Raw genomic sequence first — 18,602 nt, forward strand, 5'->3', positions numbered from 1 at the left:
GCGGAGCTCCTGTTTCAATCAACCACATCTTGCCATCTTGTCCCCAAAATACCAAATTCTTCCTCCTTGCATCTTGAAAAGATTCACAATCCCTACAATGCTGATGGTCCGTACTATCACACCAAATACATCTTCGATCTCTCCTAGGTGCACTAGGAGCATTCCTAGGTGTAAATCCATTATGCCTTTGATTATGTCATCAAGAGAGGAAGGAACCGACGGAGCAGATGATTTTGGAGTAGAAGGAGCCGACATCGGTCTTGGAACAGGAGGAAGAGGAGGATTAGAAACAATAGGCACTGGCATAGGCCAAGTAATTGGATGAGGAAGAGAAGAAATAACAGGGGTAGAAGCAAACATAGGAGTAGAAGACGGTGTTGGTGTCATGGATCCATTGTGTAGGCGAGTCTTCCATATCCACCTCTTGGTCAAAGTTGAGACCGCATCCTGGGCATCTTGCCAATCTGTTTTAAGACCCATAGGATTCATGCGATCCTCAAGAAGGTCTCCTAATTCTTCCTGAAGAGCAAGATCTGCAGCTTGCAAGAAAAGCTCAACTTTTTCAACATCCAATGCTCTTTGTTCAATGGCATCAAGCTAACTATACCTCTCTTCAAAATCTAGTATCAATTCTGAAGCAGCTAGACCTTTGTTTGGCATGTAGACCCACTCTCGGAATGATCATCGTGTAGCCATCCTAAAGTTCTCAAAAAAATACTCCTCTTTCAGGGCCTTCTTAAAATCTTGCCAATGCAAATTTTGAAGGAAAAGATCAAACACTTTTACCCTCAAGGCGGGTGTGACAAGTCAAAGGAAATATTTACTCATAAGTCCTGTTGGTACTCCAAAAAATCCCATCTTGATCTCATACGTCTTCAAATAAGCCGATACATTACGGCCATCAAATAGCTTCTTTTCATTCTCAATTGCTTCAATCGCCTTAGTCGCGCTGATTGCATTCTCTTGCTCCGAATATAGTTGCCTTTGCTGAGACAACTGTTGTTGATGCAACTGTTGTTGGCTGCTGCATATACAATTGTGTCTACTGATTTTGAAGCTGCATATACATAGAATATTCTGTAAAATCTGCTTTAAATCATCTGTAGAAGCACTTGAAGCTGCAGTCAATGATGGAGCTGAAGTAGAAGACAAAGCAGGAATCGTAGAAGAGGCTGAAATTGATCCTGAAGTATCTCCCATCCTGAAATTTAAATGTGATGCTTTCACGTCGGGTTCACCAAAGATGTCAAAGGGTTTTCGAAAGCAAAGTCACGACCACAAAGGAACTTGACTAAATTCAGGATAGAAGATCAATCAAGCAAGATCACGATTCAATTTGAAAGTAGGTCACCTCAATTTTGGATAATGGCCCTATAATTAGCTCCTTCAAGCCTTTTGGTCTCTTGAATGTGGCAAATAGACCAGAATGTTTGCAATACTAGCTGCACTCCGCCTGTTTGAATGCTATCCTGTTCAACATCAACAGCTTCAGCTTCATTAAAAAAAAACAAATCTGATTTATAAATTGGCTGCTCAAAAATTGAAGTCCTTCACGTCCCTTTGATATGCCCTCAACCTTCTCTACAGTCTCCTTTGGTAGAACTCTTTTCAAGCAGCTGAATGCATAAGTCGGGGTGTGAAATGGTAGAGAATTTCCATCAATGTTTTAACTCATAGGTCGCAGTGTTTGATCATCTTCATAAGTACAACCTACCATTCCCTTTGTGAATAAATCTGCTGAACCAAAGCAAGAGTGCAAGCCCTAGTCGACATATTTGAACAATGGACACGAGAGGAGAAAGCCCTCATGGAGAGTGCGAGAATTGGGAAGTCCTGGTAGGTCTTCATGAGCCAATATTGTAAGAAAATTAATAAATCTACATATTGATCTTCTACATAGACCTCTTTCAGAAACGTGAACTTTATGTATGGGGAATAAATCTCAAGTTTTGGTCATGAAAGGAGTACAGTAGGAGACTAATGGCCATAGTTTTAAATGAGTTACATGCAAACTGCATTTGACGAGATCCAGGCATCCAATTTTGGTTGCCCAGTTGCATCGGATTGCTCTGCTGCAAGGCATTTTCCTATCATCTCAATAATAGCTTTCTTTGCATCCTATTGGCTTCTGAAAGATACAAAACCATCCGACATACAAAGTAATACACAAAGGATTATTTTCAGGTGCATCTTTAGAAGCTAGTTCTGTCTCCTGTTGCATTTTATTAGTTCTAGAAACTGTATTTGATAGTAAGGAGGGGACATCAACATCCAAATTCATAGAACTGTTTGCAGCTACTGCAGAAGCCTCTTCAGTTCATCTGCTATCTTCTGTGCCGATCAGGTTGCTTTAAGTCTTCCTCTTCATCCAATGGTGAGAAGTAATACTCAACTAGTTCTGGTTTCACTAGATCAAGGGTTGCTAGGTTCCCCTTTGCTTTCTGATCCTTGTCCACTAATATGGCCCTTACATCCTCATAAAAATCACTAGAGAGTTTTGATTCACACATCGCATTGTCAATCTGTTCGATCTTCCAAATACATATTCTTTGATAAAAAGTCAATGCCGATTGTTGCCTGGCATGAATCTGGTAATGATGCTAGTTTTCCCGACGGACTGATCCCTGAGGAAGACGAGCTTATACTTAGCGAGAGGGGACACTGTTTGCCCTCCCGGCTTTCGATCCTCTTCTCCCCTGTTTTCGTTCTCTTTTCTTCACCAAATTCTCTCCCCGTAAGGTGTCTTCGAATCTCGGATCTCCATCTTGCCTTCACAAACAATGGTTCAGCCGACTAGCTCTTCTTACTGATCTCAACAACACAATTGAAGACGGATGGAGCTCCAGGTCAAATCTCTAAATCATGCCAGGGTTGTGCTGCCAAAGGAGCATCTTGTTAAAGAGGAAAGGATGAGTTCATTCAAAGGAGGATGGGGAACCCATGAATTCCCCTTCTCAAGTACAATAGACTTAGAAACCCCATTGGCCTCCATTACCGCAATCACATCACCGTTTTTCTCCTACTTCAATTTTCTCCCCGATGCTTTTTTTCCGTTCCCTTTGTTGCTTTTTCTTTCAGCTCCTCTATTCCTATGAACACATCGTCTCAAAATAGTGTTTCCCCCCCATTCACGCCAGGATCCATCATACACAACAACATCATTGCAGCCAAGGCGATGCAGTGCCAATGCTAAAACACAAACAGTTACCCCAGTACCACAATATGTAACAATTGGAGAACTCAGATCCACCCCTGCTTCCTTGAACTTGTTTTCTAACTCCTCCCGTCTTAGTAGTGTTGTACCAACCTTGAGAACTTCATTAAAGGGCATACAATTCCTTCCTGGAATATGACCTCCCCTGATACCTTTCCGTGGCTCTAGCACGACACCCTCCAATCTAGCCTTGCTGCGTGCATCTATAAACTCTTGGTTTTTCTCCTCTATGTTGCATTTCACTTGTTCTAGTGACCGCACAAGATGTGGTCGAAATTTTGCTTTGAAAGTTTGGGCATCAACCGATCATGGTTTAGAGGAAATATTGGTACCTCACTCATGTAACTTTTGTAAGTCAATAATTGCATCCTCATTATATGTATTCTCATCTGATTGTCCATGAAGAAACTTTTGGATCTAATGAAGTGGCCACATCTTCAGCTTCTATCATAGATAAAGACATGGATTTTCTCATAGTGAAGAAGATGCTTGAGCCAATATCCATGCTTATAGGTGGAGATCTGCATTGCCAATTTGTACTGACAATTGAAAATAAAGCCAGCAATCATGGAACTCCAGGAGACCAAATCTCGCTTTGACAAGGCAACAAACACTGAATAAGAATCTTCAACACTCCCACACTTGGCATTCATGCCAACTAGAGCATTACAGATAAGTTCCTCTTGCTCCAACCCCCTCTCCACTATACTGCCCACGCAGAACAAAATGCAAACACAACGATTAAGTATGTACAAAGTAACAAATGTCACACACACAACTTTTTGGTGGATTCCACACCTCGGATACGCAGCAGTATGACAACGTAGAAAATGAATGAGTTCTACGAGCTGAAACAGCTGGGACTCACTCTTGACGCATACTACTCTAAATTCATCTCACTTCTTAAGTATACACCACAGATGGACATGACACAACAGGTGTCAAAATTTTGTGCTGGTTTAAATCTACCAGTGAATACCCATCTCGAATCTATGCACCCATCAGATCTTCAGGACGCACTCATTTGAGTTGTGCCTATAATTCAGGAGGTGCAGGCTAGACCAAGAGGTAACAAAACTTGGTCTTATAATGATCCAAAGAGAGGAGCATATAGGCCTCAATTGAAGAGACTTCAAGGTCAAAATCGGGGACAAAGGAAGAAATCAAGGACTAATAATGTCAACAACTTTGTCCCTACTCAAAGCAATGGCCGAAACTTCCGTTGTTTCCACTGCAACAAGCCCGGTCATTTCAACAGGCAATGTCCCAAGCTTGGAGGAGGACATCGCCAGGCACCTTTCCAAGGAACGGGCTATGTACATGGAGCCTCTACCCGAGGCAAAGGAAGAACCACCTACGTTGCCAACAGGGAAATGTGCAAAGAAGAAGATCCGACCATGGAAGTAGGGTTTGAAAGGGCGATAGTCCATGCCGCTCTTCACAAGAAACGGCTGAATCGCCAGTTCTTGGTAATTCAGACATCGTCGGACTATCAAGGTAAAGGTTTCAAGACCTTGATTGATTATGGCAGTACACATTCCTTTATCTCACCAGCTTGTGCAAAAAGATTAGGAATAGCCACAATAGAAGCACTTACCTTGCTTGTGGAATTAGCAAATGGTCGTGAGGTCACTTGTACTAGGAAAACTGCTAAGGTGGAATTCTTTCTGGGAGGAAAGATGACTTCGGTCAAGTTCAAAGTCATAAACTTAGGTATCCATGAGTGTCTACTCGGAATGGATTGGCTTAAACCTAATGACACTCACATTCATTGTGGAAAGGGCCAAATTTCCTTTCGAAACTCTGAAGGGGATATAGTCATAACTCAAGGTGAGGCTGGAGTACCAAAAATCCAATTGGCCAAAGCATCTCAGATCATAAATGGAGTCACAAAAGGACCACCTATCTACTTGATTAAGCTCAACAAGTTAGATCAAAAGCAAGAGTCTATTGAAGGGCCTTCATGGCTAAAGGAATACACAGACGTATTTCTTGAAGAGTTAACAGAACTCCCACCTTAGAGAGAAGTGGATCATGAGATCAAGCTAATACCAGGAGTTGCGCCAATTGCAAAGAGACCTTATAGAATATCCATCCCGGAAGCAATTGAGCTGAAAGAACAACTCAAGCAACTGCTAGATCAGGGCTACATCCATCCTAGCAGTTCACCATTTTGAGCTCCAATACTGTTCCAGAAAAAGAAAGATGGAACACTTCGACTGTGTATTGATTACAGAGGGTTGAATCAATCAACTGTCAAGAACAAGTACCGTTTTCCTAGAATAGATGAGCTTCTTGATCATCTTGAGGGTGTGAAGATCTTCTCCAAGATCAATCTCAGGTCTGGTTAATATCAGATAAGGATCAAGGAAGAAGATATCCCAAAGACGCCTTCAACACAAGATATGGACACTTTGAGTTTCTAGTTATGTCATTCGGGCTTACGAATGCGCTTGCCACCTTCAACATGTTAATGTAAGATATCTCTAGGCCATATCTTGATGACTTCATGCTCGTCTTCTTTGACGACACTTTAGTCTATTCTAAACAGGAAGAAGATCATGAACCCCAACTTCGGATTGTCCTTGAGACAATGAGGGTACATAAGCTGTATGCTAAGATGAAGAAATGTGCATTCTTCAAACGGCAGATTGAATATCTAGGATTCATCGTATCAGCGAAAGAAATCTCAGTGGATCCACCCAAAGTCAGAGATGTGCTAGAATGGCCAATACCAACAACTGTCAAAGAAATACGCAGTTTTCTTGGATTGACAGGATGGTGTAGGGTCTTCATAAAAAACTATGCTTTGATTCCAGCACCTCTAACGGACTTATTGAAGAAGAAAACTTCCATTGCATGGTCAACTCCCAAACAAACCAGCTTTGAGAGATTGAAACAAAGTTTGGTATCAACACCTATCCTAAAACTTCCAAACCTCAGTACAAGGAATTCGAGGTAGTAACCGATGCTAGCATGCTTACCTTAGGATGTGTGCTCATGCAAGAAGGTCATCCTGTAGCATACTCTTCAAGGAAACTAAAGAGCCATGAGAATAATTATGCTACCCATGATCTAGAACTTTTAGCTGTCATCCATGCCCTAAAGCTTTGGAGACACTACCTGCTAGGTAACAAGTTTATTGATCATAAAAGTCTCAAGTGGATCTTTACCCAGAATGAGCTCAACATGAGGCAACGTCGGTGGATTGAAGTGCTGGAAGAATATGACTTTGAAATCAAGTACTGACCTAAAAAGGAGAATGTAGTTGCCGATGCACTCAGTCGCAAGGCATTCCTTAATTCACTAATCTTGCAAAATCCATCATCAGCTAGATCTCTAGCTACAAAGGTGTCCATGCCAAATAATCCAATACTTGAGGTAGCTAGAGAGGAAGCATGCCATGATTCATCCTATCAAAAGATGCTGAGGGATATCTCTATCAAGGATCAAGACCAAAAGCTATAGGCTAAGTATCATGAATTCTCTATCAATAGTGGACTTGTCTACTATAGAACGAGAGTACGTATATCGGCAAGCCAGTCACTTAAGTAGCACATATTGTGGGAAGCTCATGATTCCCCTTTCTCAAGACATCCTGACTATGCCAAGACTCTCAATGCAGTTAGGAAGAGCTACCATTGGGAGAGGCTAAAAGGTGGCGTTCTCAAATATGTCACTGAGTGTTTGTCTTTTAAACGTATCAAAGCCGAACATGTCAAGATGCCAAGGAAGTTCCAACCACTCGACATTCCCCAAATGAAATGGGAATTCATCAGTATGGACTTTGTTGTTGGCCTACCCCAAGTTTAGGGAGGATACAACTCCATTATGTTTGTGGTTTACATGCTGACTAAGGTTGCACACCTTATTCCAGTAAAGACTAACTATAAAGCCTCAGAAATTGTAAGGTTGTTTATCAAGGAAATATTCATGCTACATGGGTTACCTAGAAGAATCATTAGTGATCGTGATTCTCTCTTCACATCACACTTCTAGAGAGCTATCTTTGAAGCCCAACTCAACTCTATTTTGTTGAGATATCGAGCTCCACTCGTGATACGCCAGGGTGACCGTTGTGTATTTATGTCACCGACATGTCAGTTGCAGATGTGGTTGGTGCACTGCCCCTGAATAATAGCTACATGATAGCTATCCTTATCTACTCTAGTTCGTGGCTCAGTTAGTATGCCACCTTAGTTAGTTGAGTTTGTTTTGAGACCCATATCTAGGGTTCTTCTATTTCTTTGTACTTGAGTTCTTTTGGCTTCCACAACTAAGAAGAGGAAAACTGTTTTCAGCCTCCACCCTCGTGTGTATTCCCCCATTGTGCAAGCAAGAAAACTACAAGTGAGACTCCTTCCTTCTCTCCCACAATCTTGACATGGTATCAAAGCCTTGTTCGTGGTAAGGAGCTCAAGAAAGCAATCCAAGCTCGCGGTGTTCTGGTAAGAGGAGCAGTGCTGCTTTCATTTTCTGTTTTGGGAGCAGATCTCTGCAGGTAGCACAGCCGGAAAGTGCAGGAGTGCATTGTCTCAGGTTGAGACGCCCTTCACGGTGAAGCAAGAGGGCAGTATATGCTGCGGGTCAGGGCTTTAGCCCTTGGCGACCTTGTTTTTTTTATTTGAGGCCATTTCGGGGCCTGTTTTGGAGGCGGAAGTTTTCTGCACGCACTCAGGAAAAGGCCCAGTTTTATGCTGTGCAGCCACTGTTCTACAGGTTGGTGAATAGTTACTGTAAAAATTGCATTGTATGCTTGTGCGCAGAGACATTGGGAGTTACAGAATCATCCCTGTTGCCTGTTGATGCAAAATCGTCACTAGGAAGTGACTGTGTGGTCAAATACCACTTTCGCCAGTTTTGCAGATTTTTCCTTGTGAGGGTGAAGCTGTGATTTTTGCAGTGACAGAATTTTTTGCAGTCTTCTGTAATGGCATCTGATTCTCTTTCACAGATTGTCACTGAAAAGCTTGACAAGAACAACTTCCAAGCATGGAAGTTTAGAATGACGAATTTCCTTATGGGAAAAGGATATTGGGAATTTGTTGCAAGAAATGAAGAAGAACTAGTTCTTCCTGATGTTCCCAATCAACAGCAAATGCAAGCATTTAAAGCATGGCATGAGAGAGCCAGGAAAGTTATGTATTGGCTGTCTATCAACATTTCAGACTCTATGATTGTACATATTCAGGATGCAAGTACGCCAAAGGAGGCATGGGATACTTTGTCAAAAATGTATAGCACAAATACGCAAGCCAGGAAAATGCAGCTCAAGCAAGAGTTGCACAATGTGCAAAGAGAAAATATGAGCATCAACGACTACCATATGAAGGTGAAGAAGATTGCAGATGCACTTGCTTCCATTGGGTCACCAGTGGAAGATGATGATTTAGTTTCTGTGACCTTGAATGGTCTAGGAAAGGATTATGCACAGTTTCTGACATCCATTTCAGTTCGTGAAAGATTTCCTGATTTTGAGGAGTTGATTGCTCTTCTAATTTCTGAGGAACAGAGAAATGGTGGTGCATCTTCTTCAGGAGGAACTTCAAAAGAAGCTGTCTTCTACTCAAATGTTGGAAGAGGTAGAGGCAGAGGTAGAGGAGGACGATCTGGAGGCCGTGGTAGAAATCAAAATATGTAGCAAACTCAAGAAAACCAGTCCTATGGAGGAGGACATGGTAACTCTAGAGGCAAGGGGAGCCAAAGAGATCGTGGTGGATGGCAAAGAGGTCAAAATGCAAACAGTAATGTTGAATGCTACTACTGTGGTAAAATGGGTCATATGGCTAAAGACTGCTATAAAAAGCAGAATGACATCATGAATGGAAAACCGCAACAAGGGAATTATGCATCTTCTAGCAGACAGGGTGATGACAGAAATGAGCATTTGTTCATGGTGCAGCACATGAACAATTCTGTGACAAGTGCAGAAGAAAGCAATGATGTATGGTATGTTGACTCAGGTGCATCAAACCACATGACAGGTCATGCAGAATGGATGGAGGATGCAAGGAAAATGGAAAAACCAGGATTTGTGGAGACTGGTGATGATACTGCACATCCTATTGTGCAGATTGGAAAATTTCCCTTGTCTATGCAGGATGGGAAAAAGAAATACCTGTCCGATGTATTTCATGTCCCGAATATCACCAAGAATCTGGTTTCTGTCGGTCAAATGGTTGAGCAGGGCTTGCAGGTCAGATTTAATCCTCATGGATGCTTTGTTGAGGATATGAAAAATAAAGGTCGCTTGATAGCAAAAGGAAAGAAGAAGGGCAGAATGTTTACGTTGGATGTAGACATGTCTGAATTGAGTGCAGCAATGTTTGCACATGGGACCGGTGTAGTTGCAGATATTGATATCTGGCATAAACGCATTGGTCATGTTAATGTACAGCGACTTAAATCAATGCAAGCCCAAAATATTGTTGCAGGATTGCCAAAATTCAAGGTTGCAGAAATGCATAAGGTATGTGAAGCCTGTCAGTTTGGAAAATAGGCAAGGAAACCATTTCCTAGACATGTTCAAGAGAGTGAGAAGCCATTGGAATTAATCCACTCTGATGTGTGGACTACTAAAGCTGCATCTCTTGGAGGCTGTCATTATTTTGTCACTTTTATTGATGACTATAACAGAAAAGTTTGGGTGTATTTTATGAAAAAGAAAAGTGAAGTTTTTGGGCATTTCAAAACCCTTAAAGCTATGGCTGAAAAAGAAACAGATCTGCAAATAAAATGACTAAGGTCAGATGGAGGGGGAGAGTACCTCTCAAATGAGTTTGCAAAGTTCTTACAGGAGCATGGCATAAAGCAGCAATATTCATGCAGTTATACCCCACAACAAAATGGAATTGCAGAAAGGAAAAATAGGCATATTGGAGAGGTATCTCGTGCCATGCTCAATGAAAAAGACTTGCCAAATTTTTATTGGGCTGAAGCAGTTGCTACAGCAGTCTACATAATGAACAGGACTCCCACTGTTGGAATACATGGCATGACTCCAGAGGAGAGGTATACTGGTAGGAAACCAGATATTTCTCATTTGAAAATTTTTGGTTACATTGCCTATGTTCATGTGCCAGATGAATTGAGATCCAAGTTGGATCCAAAAGCTGAGAAGTGCATCTTTATTGGTTATTCTTTGCAGCAAAAAGGTTATAGATGCTATAACCCTTCTACTTGTAAGTTTACAGTGAGCAGAGATGTTTTTTTAAATGAGATGAGTAGCTGGTATAAACCAGTAAATGTGATTGATAATGTAGATGCACAAAATGGTAATGCTGCACAGAACTCACAACAGTAGTCACAAGATATTAGTGGACCTGGAGCGTCCTCTAGCAGTGGTTCACATTCTTCGCCATGGACAGGCAGATTGAGATCAGGAGAATCTTCTCAAAGTAATGCAGATAGTGGTATGCAGGTATCACGAAAAGGAAAAGAGAAGGTTGATCAGCCCATGTTTGATGTGAATGCAGGTCACTCTTATGTGGATGGTGAATCCAGTGGCTCAGAACAGAGCATTGATGATGAGTTGGGTATTCCTTCTATTGTTACACCTAGAGTAAGGAAGACCAGGGATGTTTTGAGAGCGCCTGGGAGTGAACCCACTTTGCGCAGGTCTACCAGAGTTAGGTACCCTGTGGATAGGCTGAAATATGATGGATTTAGAGCCATTCACTATGCATATATGGTCAAGGTGATACAGGAACCAAAACCCACTTCTTTTGAGCAAGCCATGGGAAAAGAAAAATGGGAGAAAGCCATGGATGAAGAAATGGATGCCTTAGAAGCAAACGCTACATGGGAATTGGTACCTTTGCCTAAAGGTAAGAATGCAATTGGCTGTAAGTGGGTTTATAAGGTGAAGCAGAATGCAGATGGTTCTGTGAACAGATACAAGGCAAGATTAGTAGTCAAGGGGTATGCACAAACATATGGCATTGACTATGAAGAAACATTCAGTCCAGTTGCAAGGATGGCAACCGCAAGAGCAGTCATTGCTATGGCTACATCAAAGGGATGGTCTTTACATCAGATGGATGTAAAGAATGCCTTCTTGCATGGTGATTTGCAAGAAGAGGTCTATATGGAGCAGCCACCAGGTTATGTGCATGCTGTTCATCTTGAGTTTGTTTGCAGGTTGAAGAAAGCTTTGTATGGCTTGAAGCAAGCACCTAGAGCATGGTCTGACAAGATAGGACAGTATCTTGTCACTATTGGCTTTCAGATTTCCAAAGCAGATTTCTCACTTTATGTGAGAAAAACAGAGAAAGGTATTATGCTACTTGTCATTTATGTTGATGATTTGATTATGACAGGTGACAGTGATGAAGATATCCTTCATGTGAAAATGCTATTGAAGCAGAAGTTTGAGATGAAGGATTTGGGAGAGCTGCGTTATTTCTTGGGCATTGAGGTGATTAGATCACCAAGTGGGATACAGCTCTTGCAGAGGCAGTATGGATTGGACATGCTGTCCAAATATGGGATGACAGGCTGTAAGCCTATTTCAGTTCCTTTGGAGCAGAATGTGAAGCTGAGCGCAGATGCAGGTGAGCTTCTGGAAGACCCTACTATGTACAGACGCATAGTAGGAAGCTTGATTTATATGACTATTACCAGGCCAGATTTGAGCTATGCTGTTGGATTGGTAAGTCAGTTTATGCAGGCTCCAAGGAAACCACATTTGGATGCGGCTAGACGCATACTCAGGTATGTGAAGTCCACATTGCAGTATGGACTATTTTATGAGACTGGGGTTCAGATACAGTTGCATGGATACACTGATGCTGATTGGGCTGGTAGTATTTCTGATAGACGATCTACCAGTGGATATGTGTTCTCTTTTGGGAGTGCTGTTGTCACTTGGAGCAGCAAGAAACAGCCTACAGTTGCCTTGTCGAGCACAAAGGCTGAGTACAGGGGTGCAGTAATGGCTGCATGTGAGGTAGCTTGGTTGCATAAGCTACTTTATGATATGCATCAGTCTACAGATGGGCCAGTTGTCATTTATTGTGACAACATGAGTAGTATACACTTGGCAAATAACCCAGTCTATCATGCTAGAACAAAGCACATTGAGGTGCATTATCACTATGTGCAAGAGAGGATTTTACTAGGTCTTATTGATCTAGTTTATGTCAGCACAGAGGATTAGGTAGCTGACATATTCACGAAGGCATTGGGCGCAGAGAAGCTGCGCAAGTTCAGAGGCCTGCTTGGTGTGCAGGAATTAGGATTGAGCTCGAGGGGGAGTGTTGAGATATCGAGCTCCACTCGTGATACGCCAGGGTGACCGTTGTGTATTTATGTCACCGACTTGTCAGTTGCAGATGCGGTTGGTACACCGCCCCTCAATAATAGCTACATGATAGCTATCCTTATCTACTCTAGTTCGTGGCTCAGTTAGTATGCCACCTTAGTTAGTTGAGTTTGGTTTGAGACCCATATCTAGGGTTCTTCTATTTCTTTGTACTTGAGTTCTTTTGGCTTCCACAACTAAGAAGAGGAAAACTGTTTTCAGCCTCCACCCTTGTGTGTATTCCCCCATTGTGCAAGCAAGAAAGCTACAAGTGAGACTCCTTCCTTCTCTCCCACAATCTTGACATATTTTAGCACAACTTACCATCCCCAAATCGATGGTCAAACGGAGGGGGTCAATCAAGTCATCGAGGATATGCTTAGGGCATACTGCTGTCATGAACCAAAAAGGTGGATTCAATACTTGCCTTTGGTGGAATTTCCCTACAATGCTTCTTACCAACAGAGCATTCAAATGACCCCTTTTCAAGCATTGTATGGTCATGATTGTCGATATCCCCTAAACTTCTCAGATCCAACTTTGAGGGTTGAAGCTTCAAGGCAGATGTTGGAAGAGATGGATGAGCAAGTAAAGTCAATAAGATAGGACATCCAAGCTGCCAAGGATAGATAGAAGGCATACGTAGATTTAAAGCGTCAAGATAAAATCTTTGAGGAAGGAGACATGGTCTTCATCTATGTCTACCACGTAGTAGAAGTATTCTGGCCATTTCCACTTAGGACTAACCTGAATCAGGGTTTTTCCTAATGGTCATTTCCTGAACAGCAACTAGCATCAAACCCGGGCGAACTACTTTACGCAAAATCGCCAGGGCTGAAGTGGATTCACGCTGCACTTGGTTCAAGGAGAATGGGAAATGAGAGGGATGCAAGGCTCGACCTCTGTGCCATAAGGCATAGTCCCATTCCGTTCCCCTAAAACAGCGTAAACTAGGATTATTGTAACCTAGACTCTAGGTCAGCGCCCTTGTTATTCATTTTCTTTGAAACAATCTCCTTGTTGTCCATTATGATTGAGAAAAGTTCCCGGCCAATGAGGACCACCCATTAGTAGGACGGACCCATGGCCACATCCACCGCACTTTCCTCAAGTTGTTTTAGTTGTCTAATTACCTACCACATTTACTTGGATACGCATCAAGCAGCTTCCTTAATTAGCCCATTAGGCACTGGTTCCTTCACGTAATCTTAGCACTTGACATAGAAAAAGCAGTGTCAAACAAGTTCCTTTTCAACAGTTTATCATATTTATCTTTAGAATACATTTATAAAGTCCAGCGCGCTGGCTTATCCATAATCTGCCCGAAGGCTATCCAGCAATCCACAGGGATTACTAATCCAAGATTCCGCCCGTAGACTAGTATGCGGGCCTCAAGATCGCCGATCCTAAGTCACGTTGGCCTCTTCTGTAGGGCCCGGAAGGCGAGGGATTTACGGCCAAAGCCCCCCTTGGTACCCAAGCGTCCTCCTGCTCCAAGTAGCGCTCAACGGAGAGACCTCACGCGGCGGGTTCGGTCCACCTTCTCAGCGCGGCTAACAACCCCCTTGGTTAGGGTCAGGCAGACAGTTGGGGGTAACTGAGGCTGCCTCTTCCTTCAAGCCTTCAACCTAAAGTATTAGATATCTTTTCATCCTTTAGTTCATTGAGCAAACAAAGCAAACACTGCTCTCTAAATTGTTACAAGCACAATCATTTTCAGTGGTCGTTATTTGGCCAACTGCTAAGGAGTGAATCCTTCTCTCCAAATGTATCTAGCATTCCAACCGAGATCAATTGCGACTCGGCAAGAACCCCAAGGGTTTGTTTGTTAACCCTTATGTCCTTAGGTTAGGGCCGCACCCTATTATCCCAACTTAACCAATACCTTAAGTTCTATTAGCAGTAAATATGTTACTCCAAATTTATTGATTGGTCCTTTGCTTCCAAGCAAATCTCTAATTCCCTTATCTTTGTCACTTTTCCCAAGAAAGGTGCTATATTAGAATGACTACTCATCCTCTTGCAAGAGAAACTTGCACAAGAATCTGCCAATCTTATTCCGAGGAATTGGCCATTCTCTTGTGATTGAACCACAAGATCATGCGACTCTGAAACTTGTTGGAAAAGTGTTGCATCTAATCCATGGGACTATTTTACCCATCGAACGGCGTCTTCTAATCACGGAATCATGATTAGATAGGAACATGATTTAGGGTGTCTTCATATCCAGTCCATTCCTGATTGCACTAGGCCGACATCGTCAGTCCTACGGTTCCAACTCATTTCGAGTTTCATCTTTTTAACGAGTGATCCTTAGGGTAGAAACCCTAATTTGTTTCTTGCAAGTATGTCCTATTGTCCCTACATTCTATGAATGTGGCAGGACTTTAGGATATAAGAGTTTCAACTTGGCAATAAGTGCGACTAGGTCATGTCCTTAACGTGCTAAACCCTAGTTAGCACTTGGAGTATATTGTATCGATTTAACCATCCCAAGCGATTCCTTTGCTATTTAGGTGTTTAGGGTAAACCAATTTACTTGTCTATTCATAAAGATATTGTCTTGATCAAAGAGGGAAAAAACTAGTTGCATTACGATACCATTCTCGTAAGAGCACGATTCATTGCCTACGTATGATTAGATTTATAACCCCTAACTTTTCTGTTTAAGATCAAAGCGTATGTTAAGTTACGACATAATTTCCATTGATCCTTCCAGAGCATGCATTCACGATTCATGCCACTAAGCTTTTAGGGTTATATATTAAAACGAACCATGTATTTTTTCTCTAACTTCATTTCTGAATGAAATATTCGTACGTTGAATGAGCATTACATAACCTTTGCTAACTACTTACGTAGTTAATTGAGATTTATGCCAATAGACTAGAGTTTAACCTAGTTCATGCAACCCTAGAATCATTTCCATGCTTTGCAAATTCCTATGGTTGTTAGCAACCATCTTTAATGAATCATTGCGAAGAAAGAGATGCCTAATAATGCGACATGGGATTTAATCTTTCCATGCATAATCGAAGTATACTACAATAATTTTGACTTTGTAATGATGGTCATTAGTTGATCTAGATTCATTACTTTGCAATGCATAAAAACAACATGCTAAGAATGCATAGAGATCTTATGTTCTTTTTTCGTTCGTTTCATTGAAAAAATACAAATGACCGATCTTCAATCGTGAGTTATTTCCTTTAAAATAGCCAATGTATTTCAATCACAAAAGTGCATATTACTTCCATGAATTAACCATGCATAATTGCAATATCTCGACGTAAATCAAAAATAGGAAGAAAACCTGGACTTATGGGTTCGGTGAAATGTCCACAAGAATGTTACGAGATGATCCTCCAGCGGTTGCGCCTTGTGCCTTTTTAGGGGCCATTGTGAATTCGATCTTTTTGCCTTGGCCGCAGTCTTATGTTCTTGGCCCATCTCCCTCGTACGCGCAATTCTCTTTGAGGTACGACTTCCTTGACCGAAGTACCGACTTGCGGAATTGGACTTTGGAAGACCTTAGGGTTTGGAGTTTGGGCCTTCTTTCTTTAAAAATCCCAGGAGTTTAAGGAAATCCTCTCCAATGGCCTTATGGGAGAAATCAAGTAGGAAGGGCTTTGTAGCTTCCTCTCCTTCAAAGCCCTAGAAAGGCGTATTAAGGAACTAATGGGAAGACCTTATAGGCTTCCACTACGAAGCTTAAGAGGGAAAAAAAGATTTGGACTCTCGGAGGGTTCAAAAGGGAAGGGCCTTTAAAATCCCGGGTTACAACAGACTTTATAGGGTCTCCACGGGTAGGGGGCTTTAAAACCGGCTAATATGGACTTGTGGTGGGAGTTGCAATGGGAAGGGGATTTTAAAAGAAAATCAGGGGGTAAAAAATGCTTTATGGAAATCCACGGGAAGGCTTTACAACCGGGGTAAAATGGATTTCCGGGGGATGCAAGGGGAAAGGGGGCTTAAATCCGGGTTGGGGGGGTGTAAAGACCGCTTGTGTAGGATCCAATGGGAAGGGGGCTTATGACAGCCCCCTTAGAAGATTCCTAGATAAGCTTCCAAGAAGCTTCAGCATGTGGTGTGGCGACTTGGAGACTTGCTGGCAATGGCCAAACGAGCCAAGCGAGAGCAATCTGGATTGGTGGTAACTGGCGCAGCACGGCTCTCTCCGCCTTCCTCCACACGGCGTAGCACGTCACACTCTTCCTTCCTCCACACAATGATGTTTCACAGTCTGTCAGCCTCTTCTCTTCCCTCATGGTCCCCTACTCCCCCCCAAAGGGGGGTTTTTATAGGATAAGCAGGGAGAGGGTTCCCTCCCCTATGTGGCCCCTGCATGCTATCCTCCCTTCCACCTCTCAAGTTTCCATTTTAGCCCATCCTCTCCCCTCAGCCACGCTTCGGCTAGGGGAAGGTAATAAATTTTTTTTGCAATAAACCTATTATTATCCTCTTAACCTCCTCCCAAGAGGATGTTCACCTGCGGCTATGCGAGTTTTTAAACCTTGGTCCCATTTTGCCAGTGGAGAGTCATGATACCTCGCGTACATCTTAAAGATTGCACAATCGGTAACTTCAATGCCGGAATTGTCCTTTGCATGAGACTCATGTGGGCTAGTAATATTTTTCAACAAAAATATTACATTCTCTCCCCCTTGGAGGAATCAAGATTATCTCATCTCGAGATAAACTGGGGATATTGATGGTTGAGAGTGCTTTCATCTATCCAAGTGGCATCCTCCTCAGGATAATCTTTCCACTGGACGAGGCATTCTCTCAAGGTTCTGGATCTCAGTTGTCTCTTCCTAACATCTAGGATCCTGTCAGGTCGTAGCTCAAGGACTCCTTGGCTAGCCATTACAACTTGTTGGTCATCAAGTACATGGCTGGGATTAGGTATATACTTCTTCAATAGGTTGATATGGAATACATTATGAACCTTTAGGTTCTCAGGGAGTTGCAGTCTATAAGCATTAGGTCCTAGGCACTTGAGGATCTTGTATGGTCCACAATACCTTGGACTTCGCTTCTTGCAATCTCCTAAGGATAGGGAAGTCTTCTTTGGGCGTATGTGAATGAAGACCATGTCTCTCTCCTCGAAGATTCTATCTTGACGCTTCAGATCTGTGTATGCCTTTTGTCTATCCCTAGCGGCTTGGATGTCCTGTCTTATTGACTTTACTTGCTCATCCATTTCTTCCAACATTTTCCTTGAAGCTTCAACCCTGAAGGTTGGATCTGAGAAGTTTAGGGGACTTCGATAGTCATGACCATACAATGCTTGAAAAGGGGTCATGTGAATGCTTTGTTGGTAAAAAGCATTGTAGGCAAACTCAACCAAGGGCAAGTATTGAATCCACCTTTTTGGTTCATGGCAACATTGTGCCCTTAGCATATCCTCGATGACTTGATTGACTCGCTCCATTTGGCCAATCATTTTGGGGATGGTAAGCTGTACTAAAATAGAGTTGAGTCCAAATGGCTTCAAAGATAGCGCTCCAGAAGTGTGATGTGAAGAGTGAATCATGATCACTAATGATTCTTCTGGGTAACCCATGTAGCTTGAATATCTCCTTGATAAAAAACCTTGCAATGTCTGAGGCTTTATAGTTTGTCTTTACTGGAATAAGGTGTGCAACCTTAGTGAGCATGTCAACCACAACCATGATGGAGTTGTATCCTCCCTAAACTTGGGGTAGGGCAACAACAAAGTCCATACTGATGAATTCCCATTTCATTTGGGGAATGTCAAGTGGTTGCAACTTCCTGGCATTTGGACATGTTCGGCTTTCATACGTTGACAAGACAAACACTCAGTGACATATTTGAGAATGTCACCTTTAAGCCTTTCCCAATAGTAGCTCTTTCTAACTAAATTGAGAGTTTGCCTCATGTTGAGCTCGTTCTGGGTAAAGATCCACTTGAGACTTTTATGATCAGTCACTAGAGTAAACTTGTTACCCAATAGGTAGTGTCTCCAAAGCTTTAGAGCATGGATGACAACTAACAATTATAGATCATGGGTAGCATAATTCTTCTCATGGCTCTTCAGTTTCCTTGAAGAGTATGCTACAGGAC

Source organism: Lygodium microphyllum, chromosome 15 (genome assembly GCF_053477565.2).
Source record: "Lygodium microphyllum isolate KBCC chromosome 15, Lygodium_microphyllum_v1.1.10, whole genome shotgun sequence".
In the NCBI taxonomy this organism is placed as follows: Eukaryota; Viridiplantae; Streptophyta; class Polypodiopsida; order Schizaeales; family Lygodiaceae; genus Lygodium; species Lygodium microphyllum.